Raw genomic sequence first — 15,948 nt, 5'->3', positions numbered from 1 at the left:
CTGGGAAAAAAAAAAAAAAAATCAAAATCAGAAGTGATGTCATTTGTTGTAGTGTATTTGTATTGTATTTTCGGACAACAACCGTACTGACTACACGAAAATCGTACGATCTGGTATTGTACTAGGAACATTTTCGTGCTTCTCCGATCAAATAATATCATATGAACCGTCGTGATTGGCTCTCGAAAGCTCTGAACTAACGATCCGATTATTGTACGATCGCATCAAAAGCAGAATTTTTCATCTGATTTCCAGATCGTGTGTATAGACCATAAGTGTTTAATCTGTCCCTCTGTCGGGACGACCGAACTCCTGCGCATGTGTGGGAGTTATGCCATCCCACGCCAGCCAAGAGGGCATTAGACTGGCAGCCAGAAGAAGCCTGGGGGAAGATGCCAGCAATGGACTTTGCAGCCATTAGATCACTGGAGCCAAGGTAAGTACCTCAGACTTTAGTTCCGCTTTTAAAAAGGAGAAGTCCAGGCTGAGCTGTTTAGGCTGGGCTTCTCCTATGGGTCACAGGAGTGCAATTTGTTTTTCACTCCTGTAACCCATTTTCAGCAGAGAGCGGACTGAAGTCCCCTATCTGCTGACATCACTGCCATCAGTCGAGGCACCGCGTCATCCCGACTTCCCAAGTCTAGATCCGCCAGCTGCCTTGACTGATGGCAGTCTGTGAGAGCCGCTGAGATGGCCTCTCTCCGTCCCTCCACAACTCTTCGCTCCAATGAACGTGGAGAAGCAGACCAGGAGCGATGCTGACAGGCAGCATCGCTCTGCTCGGGGAGGAGTGAGAACTGAGCCATCAGTGGTGTTCAGAGGCTCGGTTCTTGGTGCAGAGACACCGGGGGACAGCTGCAGCATCGGTCTGATGCTGCATCCATCTAGGTAAGTATGATTAGCAAAAAAAGATTTAAAAAAAACCCATACTTCTCTTTTAAAAAGGAAGTTGAAAAATAACAGAACTTACTGGTCAGATCACCAGGTGAAAAAGAAATGGGAAAAAAAAAAAAACAGAAAAAAAAACAAAAAAAACAAAACAAAAACACAGGATTGGTAAGCTCCTATACAATAATAAATCTGTGTATTTGGCCTCACTCACACAGGCGTTCAGCAGGCAGTAAAACAGGACGTTGAACTGCAATTGTACAGCCCCCTGCCCAAACGCCCACTTAAAGAATAGGCAGCCACTCAGGGTTGTGCACATGCCACGGCCAAGATTAAACCCCCTACTGTGTTCGGTGGACAGAACCATTGCCAAATATAAAACCAATCAAGTGAATGAGGCTGCTTCACAACTGTGCTTGTGACCTTCTTGATTAAAACAAGTGGTGAGGAGACAACCGATCACCTCCCAGCTGCCTGTCAATTATCCTCTGAGCACCCAAGAACGCTTCTCAGAAGGGTGGCAAGGTCTGTCACCTGTCCGAACGAGGCCTGACTAGTTAAATACTGCTTTAAGAGCCAAATGTATCCCTTAAACCTTTACCTATCACAAGTAAACTATAGAACATGGGGGGGCGCTAGGGGACTCAAATCCAACATGACCATTTTGGATGCACCGGCCCTTTCAGCCTCTTCTATACCTATTTGCAACTTGCAAACATCGTAAATGTAAATCACATGTCTGTGTGACAAAAGTAATAAAAAAAAAAAAATAGGAACCACATATAAATACAGATCAGCCTTTTTCAACAAGAGTAGTGCTGAGGCACCCTTGGTGCATTCAAGGTTCCTCCAGGGTGCCTTGGCAAAATGCCTAAAAATTGCCCAAGAATTGTGCACACACCAGTGGTGGGTAGATCAAAGCCACAGGTTTTTATTAACCACTTCCATACCGGGCCTATTCTGGCACTTCTCTCCTACATGTAAAAATCATCATTTTTTTACTAGAAAATTTACTCAGAACCCCCAAACATTATATGTGTTTTTTTTAACAGACACCCTATGGAATAAAATGGCGGTCATTGCAACTTTTTATCTTGCACAGTATTTGCGCAATTATTTTTCAAACGCTTTTTTTTTTTTAGAAAAAAAAAAACGGTTTCATGAATTAAAAAACGAAACAGTAAAGTTAACCCAATTTTTTTGTATAATGTGAAAAATGAGGTTACGCCAATTAAATAGATACAACATGTCGCGCTTTAAAATTGCTCACACTGGTGGAATGGCGCCAAACTTCAGTACCTAAAAATCTCTATAGGCGACGCTTTGAAAATTTTTACAGCTTACCAGTTTAGAGTTAGAGGAGGTCCAGTGCTAGAATTGTTGCACGCGCTCTAACGCACACGGCGATACCTCACATGTGTGGTTTGAACGGCGTTTACATATGTGGGCAGGAGTTGCATGTGCGTTCGCTTCTGAGAGCAAGCTACCGGGGACAGGAGCGTTTTAAAATATTTTTTTTTTTATTTTACTTAACCACTTCAGCCCCAGAAGAATTTACCCCCTTCCTGACCACAGCACTTTTTGCAATTCGGCACTGCGTCGCTTTAACTAACAATTGTGCAGTCGTGTGACGTGGCTCCCAAACAAAATCGACGTCCTTTTTTCCCCCACAAAAAGAGCTTTCTTTTGGGGGTATTTGATCACCTCTGCGCTTTTTATTTTTTGCGCTATAAACAAAAAAAGAGCAACAATTTTGAAAAAAAAAGCATTGTTTTTTACTTTTTGCGATAATAAATATCCCCCAAAAATATATAAAAAAAAAAAACACTATTTTTTTTCCCCAGTTTAGTTTACATATTTTTAGTAAAAAAAAAAAAAAAAAACGCAATAAGTGATTATTGATCGGTTTGTGCAAAAGTTATAGCATTTACAAAATAGGGGATAGTTTTATGGCATTTTTATTAATATTTTTATTTTATTTTTTTTAAATGCCAGCGATCAGCGATTTTTATTGTGACTGCGACATTATGGCGGACACATGGGACATTTTTTACACATTTTTGGGACCATTGTCATTTATATAAATATGCTATACAAATTCACTGATTCCTGTGTAAATGACACTGGCAGTGAAGGGGTTAACCGCTAGGTGGCAGTGTAGGGGTTAAGTGTGTCCTAGGGGCGTGTTTCTAACTGTAGGGGGGATGGGCTGTGTGTGACACGTCATTGATCTCTGCTCCGATGACAGGGAGCAGAGAACAGTGACACTGTCACTAGGCAGAACGGGGAGATGTTTTTTTACATTAGCATCTCCCCGTGAGGCGATCGCGGGTATCCTTGCGGCAATCGAGTGACAGGTCCTCTTTATGGAGAGATGCGGGGTCAGTAAGACCCCACAGCTCTCCTCCAGGCTGGACAGCATGAGATCGAGAAAAAAAAATTCACCGATCTCATGCTGACAGCCGCGATCGCGGCTTTGTTTACATCTGGGAACCCGGGCGTGACATCATAACGTCGCGCCCGGGCCTCCGACGGTCATAGAGATGACTGGTGACCATCTAGTCACCGGAAATCTCTATCATCGTCAAACGGCCGATTCTTACTCCGGGCCCCGGATGGCTCGGGAGAGCCCGGAGAAGCACCAGATGGCGGCGGGAGGGGGGACAGTACTTTACATATACATTGTACATTCACATCAGTCCCTACTCTCAAGGAGTTTACAATCTAAGATCCCTAACTCACATTCATTCACTAGGGCCAATTTAGACAGAAGCCAATTAATCTACCAGCATGTCTTTGGAGTGTGGGAGAAAACTGGAGTACCCGGAGGAAACCCACGCAGGCACAGGGAGAACATGCAAACTCCAGGCAGGTAGTGTCGTGGTTGGGATTCGAACCAGCGACCCTTTTTACTGCTAGATGAAAGTGCTACCCACTACACCACTGTAGTACAAGTGTGCAATAGCTTTGTAAATATACATCCCCACTAATGTTGGTGTGTGGGGATATGTTAAACGATTAGTTTGTTTTTACATTTTAGAATGGCGTGCCTTCAGATTTTGCAGAATTTTAAAGGGTGCCTTGACTGAAAAAAGGTTGAGAAACACACATCTCTGGACAAATGACATATCTATACCTTCCCTCTTAGATTGTAAGCTCTAAGGAGCAGGGCCCTCTGATTCCTACTGTATTAAAGTGTATTGTATTTGTACTGTCTACCCTCAAGTTGTAAAGCGCTACGTAAACTGTTGGCACTATATAAATCCTGAATAATAATAATAATCTATACGCAGATCTGTTTACAAGAAGATCACATGCAAAACATTACCAGGAGGCATGGGGAACACGTACCCCTGGGATACAAGCACCAATGATGGACAGCAGTGTTACACAGTGATGCTTGCTATGCAGAGCGGACACAGCCCAATCTATTTTATGGGCAGTTGGATGGAACCTATCCATTTCCATCAGACTATCATCCGATCGGCGGATGGGGACAGATCCCCATCCATCATGTTTTTGGAACATCCGCCGCTCCATAGAGTGCTATTGTTGGTCCGATCGTGTCCGCCTGAAAAACTGACAGGCGAACTCCATCAGTCCGGTTGTGTGAAAGGGGCCCTAGCATGCATACCTCTATGAGCCCAATATAAATAAAAACAAAATCATAAATACGTCACATTAAAAAAAGTACATCAATGAATGATATCCACATTACAAATCAAGCTTGTGCATATAATACTAAGAATCAGCCAAAAAAAGTTCATATAAGAAAGAAGTGAAAAAAAAAAAACCAAAAAAAAAAAAAAACTTTTTTTTGGGGACTTGTTATACACATACTGTATATTTTATTTCCTATATGAACTATAAAGGAATGTGGATTTATTATTTTGTATAAGATTTTTTGTGTCCTGTATTCAGATATTTGTAGGCTCATGGGTTTTTTTTTGTTTTTTTTTGTTTTACACATATAAAACACATCCTTTAACCCACTTCCATACCGGGCCTATTCTGGCACTCTTCTCCTACATGTAAAAATCATCATTTTTTTGCTAGAAAATTACTCAGAACCCCCTGACATATGTTTTTTTTAGTAGAAACCCCAGGGAATAAAATGGCGGTCGTTGCAACTTTTTATCTCACACTGTTTTTGCGCAACAATTTTTCAAATGGGAAAAAATTTTAAAAAAGGATATAGATGAACGACGATCCAATTAAAATCAAGTTTAAATTAAAATCAAGCATACAAATCTAAGTGCACTAATTAAATCAATTCAGTTCACTGCCTGTGTTTGATCTGAATAAATGAAAATAAATAAAATGAAGTAAATATGCATCAATAAGAAAGAAAACAATGTCCTTGTTAGAACAAATATAGAAAATTGATAAGTGTATGGAGAGATGGGTATAGTTGGATGATAAGGTCCACTGCAGGTGGACCTTCTTATTGATTCATATATATACACTATGCAAGTACCTGTAATAAAAAAAAATATAAGGATATACAATATAAGCGATGAGGGCACTAATAAATATAAATGGATAGTTTACACACGTATACTCAGATCTGTTTACAATGAGATCACGTGCCAAAACTTTACTTGGTATGCTGACTCCTTAAGAGTCCCCTTCACTGGAACTAAGGGGCCAAGCCCAACCCCTGAAAAACAACCCCACACCATAATCCCCCCCTCCACCAAATGATTTGGACCAGTGCACAAAGCAAAGTCCATAAAGACAGGATGAGCGAGTTTGGGGTGGAGGAACATGAATGGCCTGCACAAAGTCTGGACCTCAACCTGATAGTACAACTTTGGGATGAATTAGAGCGGAGACTGCAAGCCAGGCCTTCTCATCCAGCATCAGCGCCTGACCTCACAAATGCGCTTCTGGAAGAATGGTCAAACATTCCCATAGACACACTCCTAAACCTTGTGGACAGCCTTCCCAGAAGAGTTGAAGCTGTTATAGCTGCAAAGGGTGGGCCAACTCAATATTTAACCCTACGGACTAAGACTGGGATGCCAGTAACGCGTGCGTGTAAAGGCAGGCGTCCCAATACTTTTGGTAATATTGTGTATACAACGTTCACATATCCAAACTTAGATTTGTTTACAAATGAGAACAAATACAAAAACTTTACTGAAGACCTCAGAGACAGATGTGCCCCTGGGGTACACAGAGCTCTGATGGCCACTATGTTACAGAGAGTGAAGCAAGAGTAGTGAGACTCTAAAGGGGGGGGAGATTAGAATTAGGACGAGCTATTAGGGTAGTGACCCTTGCAGCCTCATCAATCCCAATGTGCGATTTGTAAAATCTATGGGTTTCCTCCCACACTCCAAGGACATGCAGGTAGTATAATTGGCTCCTGTCTAATCTGTCCCCAGTATGTTTATATATGGATGTGAGTTAGAGACCTTAGATTGTAAGCTCTTTGAAGACAGGGACTGATGGTACACTGTAAATGTAAAGTGCTGCGTAAATTGATGGTGCTATATAAGTACCTGTAATAAATAAATAAAATAGAATATAAAGATAAGATAAGAGTACATATAAATATAAACACACCTCTGGATAGGTTACACTTCTACACTCAGATGTGTTTACAATGAGATCACATGCTGAAACTTTACCTGAGACATGAGAGATGTACCCCTGGGGTACACAGACCTCTGAAGGCCAGCTATGATACAAAGTAAAAGAGGAAGTAAACTTCCTCTGCTGACATGTACCTATAGGTTAGCCTTATTACAGGCTTACCTATAGGTAGTGTATAAAAAAAAAAAAAAAAACACGTGTACCGTTTAGGAGAGATTTGCATTATATGCAGCCAGTGACATCACGGGCGCATGCGCTCTGAACGCTTCCGATCCCAGTGCTGCGAACAGCAGCGCATGCGCGGGAATGACATCATCACGGCTCCGGTCAATCACAGTGCTGGAGCCGGCGAGCCCAGGAAAAAAATATCAGCCGTCTCAGCGGTGTGCGGGCACCGCTGGAGCAGCTGCGTTCTAAGGTAAGTATTTCATAACGAGCTAGTATGTATTGCATACTAGCTCAATATGCCTTTGTCTTAGGCTGGCCATACATCGGTTGAATTTTGAAAGAATTTTCTTTTGAAAATCAGAAAATTTGTGCGTTTTGTGATCCGACGATGCCACCAGTGATTTCAAAATTCGGCCAACCAAGCCTTCAATTTCACCTCATGTTGCTACAGAAAATAATTTTTCGTGGCTGGGAATCTTCTTTTCTTTCCGGGAATTTTCTTTTCTTGCACATGCGCATTTCTTTTTCGATTACATTTCTCGCACGATTCTCCCATCATTGAATAGAAAATCGTTCATTTTTCAAAAAAATTTCCAACACGTCAGATTACTCGAATTCAACGGCCGCACAATAATCGACTGTTGCTGCAGCCCATTAATGGTGCGAAATTCGAACGAAAATTCTTAGATAAGATTTTTGAAAGAAAATTCTTTTGAAATTTGACCTGTGTGTGGCCTACCTTACCGGGATCCCCCCACCCAGAGTTTACAACCTCTTGAAGCAGGAGGCATGAAACTCCAAAAAGGGTGCAGAAATATGACTAGTGGGTCATAAGGCCTCATGCACATTGCTGCTGTTATTCTCACGTTTTTTGTGAGTTTGGGCTTTTTTTTTTTTTTTTTAAACAGCCCTTAAACACCCCTCTATGTTATCCTATGAGTCCATGCACATGTGGCTGTTTTTAGAAGTTTATCAGCGGGGGAGTTTATGGGCTGTTGTCTGGATGCCCTAAAATCGCGTTCAAGAGCAGTTCTTCTGACCACAAAAAAAAAAAAAAAAAATTTGAAATACGCGCATAAAACGCTAGGCACGTTTAGCACTTCAGCGTTTATTTCAGTGGCCAGAATAAATTAAAATTCTAACCAATGAAATAAACTCCCAAACTCTGCAAAACTGGTTTGAAAAAAAAAATGCAGCTTAGGTGAGTTTATAAGACGGATTTTCTCTTGTCAGCAGTGTTAATTTCGTCGACTAAAACATTTTAGTCGACTAAATGAATATTATTTTAGTCAACTAAAATATGACTAAAACAACTGAGATGACTAAAATATGACTAAAACTAAAATGGCATTTTAGTCAGAAGACTAAAACTAAATTGAAATTTGACTTCAAAATTAACACTGGTCTGTAGTGCATGTTTATACCTCAATACCATAATAAACAACATATTAGATTTTTCACTCCAGTAGTATCTAATAACATTTCTCTACAATTTCCAAACTTAACTAATGCATTACAATTAATTACACCCATTAGATTATAGACAACTAAAATGAGTTTTAGTTGACTAAAATGTACTGGAGATTTAGTCGACTATATACGACTAAAACAATTGCAGAAGACTAAAATGGGACTAAAACTAAAATGCCATTTTAGTCCTAAGAGCCCTTTCACACTGGGGCGGCGTCGGCGGTAAAACGCCGCTATTATTAGCGGCATTTTACCGTCGGTATGCGGCCGCTAGCGGGGCGGTTTTACCCCCGCTAGCGGCCGAGAAAGGGTTAAATACCACCGCAAAGCGCCTCTGCAGAGGCGCTTTGCCGGCGGTATAGCCACACTGTCCCACTGATTTCAATGGGCAGGAGCGATAAAGGAGCGGTATACACACCGCTCCTTCACCGCTCCGAAGATGCTGTTAGCAGGACTTTTTTTACCGTCCTGCCAGCGCATCGCTCCAGTGTGAAAGCCCTCGGGGCTTTCACAGAGGAATACAAGCAGCGGCACTTTCGGGTCGGTTTGCAGGCGCTATTAGCGCAATAGCGCCTGCAAACCGCCCCAGTGTGAAAGGGCTCTAAGACTAAAGCTAAATCGAAATTTGCTGCCAAAATTAACATTGCCTGTCAGATAAACATTGTTTACAAGAAAGCCGAGTGCATGAGAGGCCTAAGAGTGGTGATCCTTCCAGCCTCATCAATCCACCCCAATGTGTGACTTGATATCACATAATATCATAGCAACAATATTTTTTTGTGGTCTGTGTTTATATAAATATATATCATATAAACCTATAAAATCAGAGAATAGAAAAGATAAGCGTACATTGCAATATAAAACCACATGTCTGGATAGGTTACCCTTCTACACTCAGATCTGTTTACAATGAGATCACATGCTGAAAACGAGACTGGAGACTTCAGAGACAGGAGGTACCCCTGGGGTACACATAACACTGATAGCCAGGTACTCTACCTGGACTGAAGCAGCAGGAGTGAGACTCAAAGGCTGGATTCACACCTATGCATTTTCAGTGCTTTTTGCATATTTGCACTACAGAATGTGTTCCATAGGAAACCATGGTAAATGGACTGTAGTGCAAAATGCACTAAGAATGCATTGGTGTGAATCCAGCCCTAAAAGGGGGCGGGACTATGACGACTAGTAGTGACCCTTGCAGCCTCATCCGTCCATCCCAACGTGTGACTTGTAATCACATAATATATAAACCTAGAACAACAGGCTCATAATAAAGGAAGAGAAGAGATGAGAGTACATAGAAAACACATGTGTGGACAGCTGACCTTTCTACACTCACATCTGTTTACAATGAGATTAGGTGCCAAAATGTGACTGGAGACTTCAGAGACAGAAGTACCCCAGGGGTACACAGCACTGCTGGACGGGTAGATTACAAGGAATGAAGAGTGAGGCTGAATGATGACTGGGGGGGGACACCTGAGATATGAGAGATGTACCCCTGGTTACTGATGGCCAGCTATGTTACAGAGACTGCAGCAGGAGGAGTGAGACTCTAGGAAGGCAAAATTATGACTGAGGTGACTGAGGAGGACACACATACACCGAGATCTGTTTACAATGAGATTTTGTGATAAAACTTGACTGGAGACTTCAGAGACAGAGGTACCCCAGGGGAACACGTACCATTAATGCCGGGTACGTTACCGGGACTGACGCAGGAGAAGTGAGACTCTAGGAAGGCAAAATTATGACTGAGGTGACACTTCTACACTCAGATCGGTTTACAATAAGATCACGTGCTAAAACGTGACCCGAGAGATGTACCCCCGGGGTACACAGGCCACCGATGGGCAGCTATGTTAGAGTGCAGCAGGAGGAGTGAGACCAAGTCCCGTGCTGTAATCAAACACATGTGAAAAGACATCATCCGGTGCAAAAAAAATAAACAAATAAAATGTGTACACAAGACCAGTGCACAGGGTGTATACACCATACTCCTCCAAAGAGGAAGACTTGCCTGATCCCCCCCCCTCCCGATGTGCAAGGCTTCCGACAGGGACACCGGGGTACTCACTGGCCCACCAGGCGGACCCCTTTCTTTGTGAGGCCTGCCCGAAACACGCCAACCCCACGTAATGGGGGGGGGGGGGTGACACGTGTACACTTAGATCTGATTAAAATGAGATCATGTGATAAAACTCTACCCGAGACATGAGAGAGATGTACCCCTGGGGTACACAGGCCGCTGGTGACCAGCAGTGTTATGGAGAATGCAGCAGGAGGAGTGAGACTCTAAAAAGACCACATGAGGACTAAGGTGACATTTCTACACTCAGACCTGTTTATAATGAGATCATTTGCTAAAACTCTACTGGTGACACGAGAGACGTACCCCTGGGGTACACAGGCCGCTGGTGACCAGCAGTGTTATGGAGAGTGCAGCAGGAGGAGTGAGACTCTAAGAAGACTGAATGATGGCCGGGGGTGAGACATGTACACTCAGATCTGTTTACAATGAGATCACGTGATAAAACTTTACGTGAGACACAAGAGACGTACACAAGAGACGTACCCCTGGGGTACACAGGCCGCTGGTGACCAGCAGTGTTATGGAGAGTGCAGCAGCAGGAGTGAGACTCTAAGAAGACCACATGATGACTAAGGTGACATTTCTACACTCAGATCATTTGCTAAAAACTCTAGTGGGGACATGAAGAAGGGTGAACCCCTGGGGTACTCAGATCTCTGGTGATCAGCAGTGTTACAGAGAGTGCAGCAGGAGGAGTGAGACTGTATGTAGACATAATGATGACTGGGGGGGTTGTGAATCCCCCTTAGATTGGGGTGCTGAGCCCTCCATAGATAGAATACACACAGAGAGGAGAGTGGACTGTTCCATGTACACACAGGGGGGGGGTGTGAATCCCCCTTAGATTGGGGTGCTGAGCCCTCTATAGATAGAATACACACAGAGAGGAGAGTGGACTGTTCCATGTACACACAGTGTGGGGGGGGGGGTGAGGAAGGGGAAGGACAGTGCCTGTGCCCACCCCACACACAGGGTGATGATGATGGAGGAGGAGGAGGGAGGAGGAGGAGGGGGACCTGGATTACCTTGGAGCTCTGGATGGGGATTAGAGATGGTGGTGCCGGGGCTCTCCCTCGCCTCTGGCAGGCTCAGCTCACAGTGTAGGCCTCAGTCGGCACAGCGCGTCTCCCCCCAGCAGCTTTGGTTTCCTGCGAAGCCCGGGCTAATCCTCCTCGGCGATCCCTGACAATAGGAGTGACATTCCCTCAGCGGCCTGAGTCTTGGTCTGTCCCCGGGAGACAGTGCGGCCTCGGAGGAAGGGATGGGAGGGGGGCGGTGTGTGTCTGTGTGTGGCTCGCTTGGCGGTGTGTGCCCCCTTCTAGTCAGCTTCCTCTCTATTGTCAATATCAGTGCTGGGCTGAGTCCATGGCACACACACATACAGAACACAAACTCAACCTAACCTGACCGCTCGCCGGACGCGCCCACCTCTGCGCTGACGAACGGGCAGGTTCAAAAGGGAGGAGCGCGCTGATTGGCTGCGGCGCGCAGCGCTGGAGAGGCGAGGGCCCCGAACCTAGCAGGGTAGTGTGAGCGCGCAGAACGCTGGGATTGGTCGCTGAGGGAAATACCCGTATGGACTAAAGGAGGGGGGAAGGGCGGGAAAGGGGCTCCCCCCCAAGCTGCTGTGCAAGGACGGGGTGTTTTCACTGGCGGGGTGGGGGAGGCTTATAATGTGCCGGGACCTTAGTGAGGAGGAACCTGTAATGTGTCTGAGGTGAACCGAGCATGTGGGAGCGGTGTGTGACAAGGGCAGATGTTGCTCATAGCAACCAATCAGGTTTCAGTTTTCGAATAGCAGAAGGCAGCTGATTGGTTGCTGGGTGGTACAGCTCCACTATTGCCCTAGTTTTCACACCTTCTGGGCTGGAGGACTACAAGTTGCAGCATGCCCATTTGTTTACAGTGTGTGTGGGGGGCACATGAGGTCTTTTGCACACAGAAGCCTAAAAACACCACATTTTTAGGCATTTTTAATTTTTTTGTACTGATCTTAACGCAGCACATTGTTTTTAATAGGCCTGTACACACAGATGTGCAAACCTGCGCTCCGTTCCCGTAGGCGTGAATCGCAGCAAAACATAGGATGTGTTTGCAATGCCATTATTTCTTAATGGCTCCCCAAACGCAGTGCGATTCTGCCGTGATCGTTGTGAGACGCGTGTCGCCCCAAAAGAAGTTCTGGAACTTTGATTTGTCACTAGACGATCGCGGCAGAATTACACCGTGTTTGGGGTGCCTTTAGGAAATAATGGCATTGCAGACTGGTCCCGTGTTTTGTGGCGATTCCACCCGCGGTTCAAATTACCTATGTGTGAACGGAGCCTTAGTAAAAAAAAAAATAATAATCTGCTTTGTGGGTGAGTATTATTACGTGCGTATGCCCATATAGTCATGTGGTAAAGCGCTGCGCAAACTGTTGGCGCTATATAAATCCTGTATAATAATATAGGCTGCAGTCACACCTTGGTGATTTGAATCGCGGGCAAAATTGCTGCAATTCTGTCCGCAATTTCAGACCACTGGAAAAAGGACAAATCGCACAACGTTATTTTCAGATGCCATTCATTTTAAGTGCACCTAAAAATGTGGTGCGGTTCTGCCGCGATAAATCACATCAAACTGCATCACGTAAAGCTTGTCACCCAGAAAAAGTTCAGGGGGTGTTTTTGGGCGAAAGGCTTCACACGATGCCATTGCAGCGCGATTTATTGCAGCAGAACTGCACCGTGCTCTTAGGTGTCATTAACCGCTTGCCAACCGTATACTGTGTATGTGTGTGTATATATATATATATACACACACACACACAGCGGCAAGGCAGCTCTCCTGTGCAGAATCGTGTATCTGTACGTGATCCTGCACTTCCAGGTCTGGGGCGTGCACGCGACCCGCTCCCGCTGTGATTGGACACAGCGGGAGCCAATCAGCGGGTACGGCAGACTCAATGTCTGCTGGTACCCGCCAATCGTTCGGGATACAGGCATAAACATACCAGATCACCGTTCTGTGAGAAGGGAAGGTTGTGATCCTGTGTTCCTACAAAGCAGGAACACGGATCTCTGCCTTCCCATAGTACAAGCACCTCCTCCCATAGTAAGCACTCCCTAGGCACACATTTAACCCTTTGATCGCCCCTGATGTTAACCCCTTCCCAGCCAGTGTCGTTAGTACAGTGACGGTGCATATTTTTAGCACTTAGCAGTATAGTCAGTGTTTATCTGGCGCTCCAGATGGAGTAATCCTTAGGGGTATAGTCTGTGGCTGTAATAGCTGGATGGTGATGTATCCATAGAAAGGGGTATTAATGGTTAAAAAGGAAGGCAGCCATCCTTCAGAGTGTGTCCAGAACTCTGCAAGACATGTAAAGAAAAAACAGGGAGGGGGAGGCGCTGACCTGAGTGTAGTATAAAAATGATGACTTTAATAAGATAGGATTAAAAACACTTACAAGATGATAGAAGATGCATGTTCGTCAAAGTAAAGTGCAGTCCTGGCCTTCCACATGGCTCTGTGGGTCCCACCGCTGTTCTGGATAGCTGGAAAGGATTGAGCAGCTGCCTGGAATGGATCACAGTGTTTCTCCAGGAGCAAAGGAACCAAGCAGCTCCACACAGACCAGCATGGACCGTGGAACAGGAAGGGCTGTTCCACGTGACCCACAGAGCCATGTGGAATACCAGGACTGCACTTTACTTTGACGAGCATGCATCTTCTATCATCTTGTAAGTGTTTTTTCCTTACATATTTTTAGCACCGATCACTATATTAGTGTCATTGGTCCCCAAAAAGTGTCACTTTGTGTCCGGTTTGTCCACCACAGTGTCGTAGTCCTGCTATAAGTCACTGATCACCACCATTACTAGTAAAAAAAAATTCCATAAAAGTATCCCAGAGTTTGTAGACATTATACATTTTGTGCAAACCAATCAATATACACTTATTGTGATTTTTTTTTTTTTTACCAAAAATGTGTAGAAGAATACATATTGGTCTAAATTGATGGAAATGAGATTTTTCCCATTTTTTCTTATTGGATATGTTTTATAGTGGAAAGTAAAAAATGTTTTTGCTTTTTTTTTCATACATTTTTTTTTTTTTTTTGTTTATAGCGCAAAAAATAAAAACCACAGAGGTGATCAAATACCATCAAAAGAAAGCTCTATTTGTGGGAAAAAAAGACATACATTTTATTTGGGTACAGCATCGCATGACGGTGCAATTGTCAGTTAAAGTAACGCAGTGCCGTATCGCAAAAAATGGCCTGGTCAGGAAGGGGAGTAAACCTTCTGGAGGGCAAGTGGTTAAAATGAATGGCATCTGAAATTCGCATTGTGCCATTTGTCATTTTACCAGAGCGTTTTGAAATCGCAGCAGTTCTGATTGCGATTCAAAATGCCCTGCTGTGAATGCTGCCATACATGCATACGCCACACTCCCTTGATTTAAAAAAAAAAACACTAGAAGAAATTTTACGCATACGAACATTGAATTCTGCAGCCCATCCTCAGTTTTTATGCAAGGAATATCTGGTATTCATACATCAGTACTGTGTTCAAGTCAAGGTAGAAGGTTTTTTTACCCTGAAGGAGAAGTACAGCCAAAGCTCATTTGGCTGTACTTCTGTGGATCACAGGAGTGCAGCTCGTTCTTCACTCCTGTGACCCGTTTTCAGCAGACAACAGGCTGAAGCCCGCTGTCGGCTGCCTGGACTGGCTCAGCCTCTCAGTGAGCTGCTGAGAGCCTGATCCGACTGCCCCCTCTACAGCCCTGCGGGGGGAGCAGAGAGCTGCTGACTGACAGTCACCAACTCTCAACCCTAATGCCCCGTACACACGATCGGACTTTCCGACAACAGTAGTTGGCTCCAACTTGTCTTGCATACACACGGTCACACAAATGTTGGCCAACAATTACGAACGTAGTAACGTACACGATGTACGGCGAGGTGAGAAAAAGGAAGTTCTAAAGTCATGTGATGTCTGCATTCCGAACGCTAGTTTTACAAGATCGAGCGCTTCTGGGTCGTACTTGATTCAGAGCATGCGTGAACTTTTGTGCGACGGACTTGTGTACACACGATCGGAAATTCCAACAACAAAGTTTTGTTGGCAGAATATTTGAGAACCTGCTAGCCAACATTCGTTGGTGGAAACTCAGACAACAAATGTTCGATAGAGCAAACACACGGTCGGACTTTCAGCCAACAAGCTCACATCAAACATTTCCCGTCGGAAAATCCGACCGTGTGTACGCGGCATTAGTATTAGGCCCCTTTCACACGGGCGGATAGAATTCAGCTTTTAGCTGTGGATAGATGAAGTTATCTACTGCACCTAAACGAAGACAATGCTTTCCTATGGCCCCATTCACACACTGTATTTAGCGACGGTTTCGTTTCATGGGGTTTTGTGCGGTTAGAAAAAATTTATTTGACTGCGTCCAGGACCAATGTAACAGCAGGTAATCGCAGTGTACTATTTCACCTGCGGATAGCAGCGCCCACGAGGAAAGAAAAACAGAAAGCACATCAGAAATGGCAAGACTGTTCCACCGCAGCTGCATGTAAAGGCCGCTAATGGCAATGTACAAATGCAGGTGATCGCTGTGCCTGGAGTCTTGAAATTTCAAAATAACAAAACCTTGCACTTCTCCACTTCCTTTTTCCCCACCTTTATGTTGTTTGTTGTGTCCATCACTTTATGTCTTTTTTTGTTGTTGTTGGG

At 44.2% G+C, this 15,948-nt stretch overlaps 1 protein-coding gene across 4 annotated transcripts in view; it reads right to left on the bottom strand.

The window, feature by feature from the left end:
* Positions 1–11,679, bottom strand: part of PPP2R5E (protein phosphatase 2 regulatory subunit B'epsilon) — a 193,718-nt gene extending 182,039 nt beyond the window's left edge. For 2 of the 4 annotated variants that reach the window (XM_073610763.1, XM_073610764.1), the window contains exon 1: positions 11,248–11,677. The gene's annotated coding sequence lies outside the window, so the exon portion shown is untranslated. Of the gene's footprint in view, positions 1–11,247 lie in introns of all 4 variants that reach the window. The other 2 variants (XM_073610767.1, XM_073610766.1) reach the window with 2 other exon arrangements.
* Between the last annotated feature and the right edge of the window lie 4,269 nt (positions 11,680–15,948).

The sequence above is a fragment of the Aquarana catesbeiana genome, linkage group LG13 (assembly GCF_042186555.1).
Source record: "Aquarana catesbeiana isolate 2022-GZ linkage group LG13, ASM4218655v1, whole genome shotgun sequence".
In the NCBI taxonomy this organism is placed as follows: domain Eukaryota; kingdom Metazoa; phylum Chordata; class Amphibia; order Anura; family Ranidae; genus Aquarana; species Aquarana catesbeiana.
Note: the sequence above shows the minus strand (reverse complement) of the source record. Positions and strands in the feature narration are given on the sequence as shown.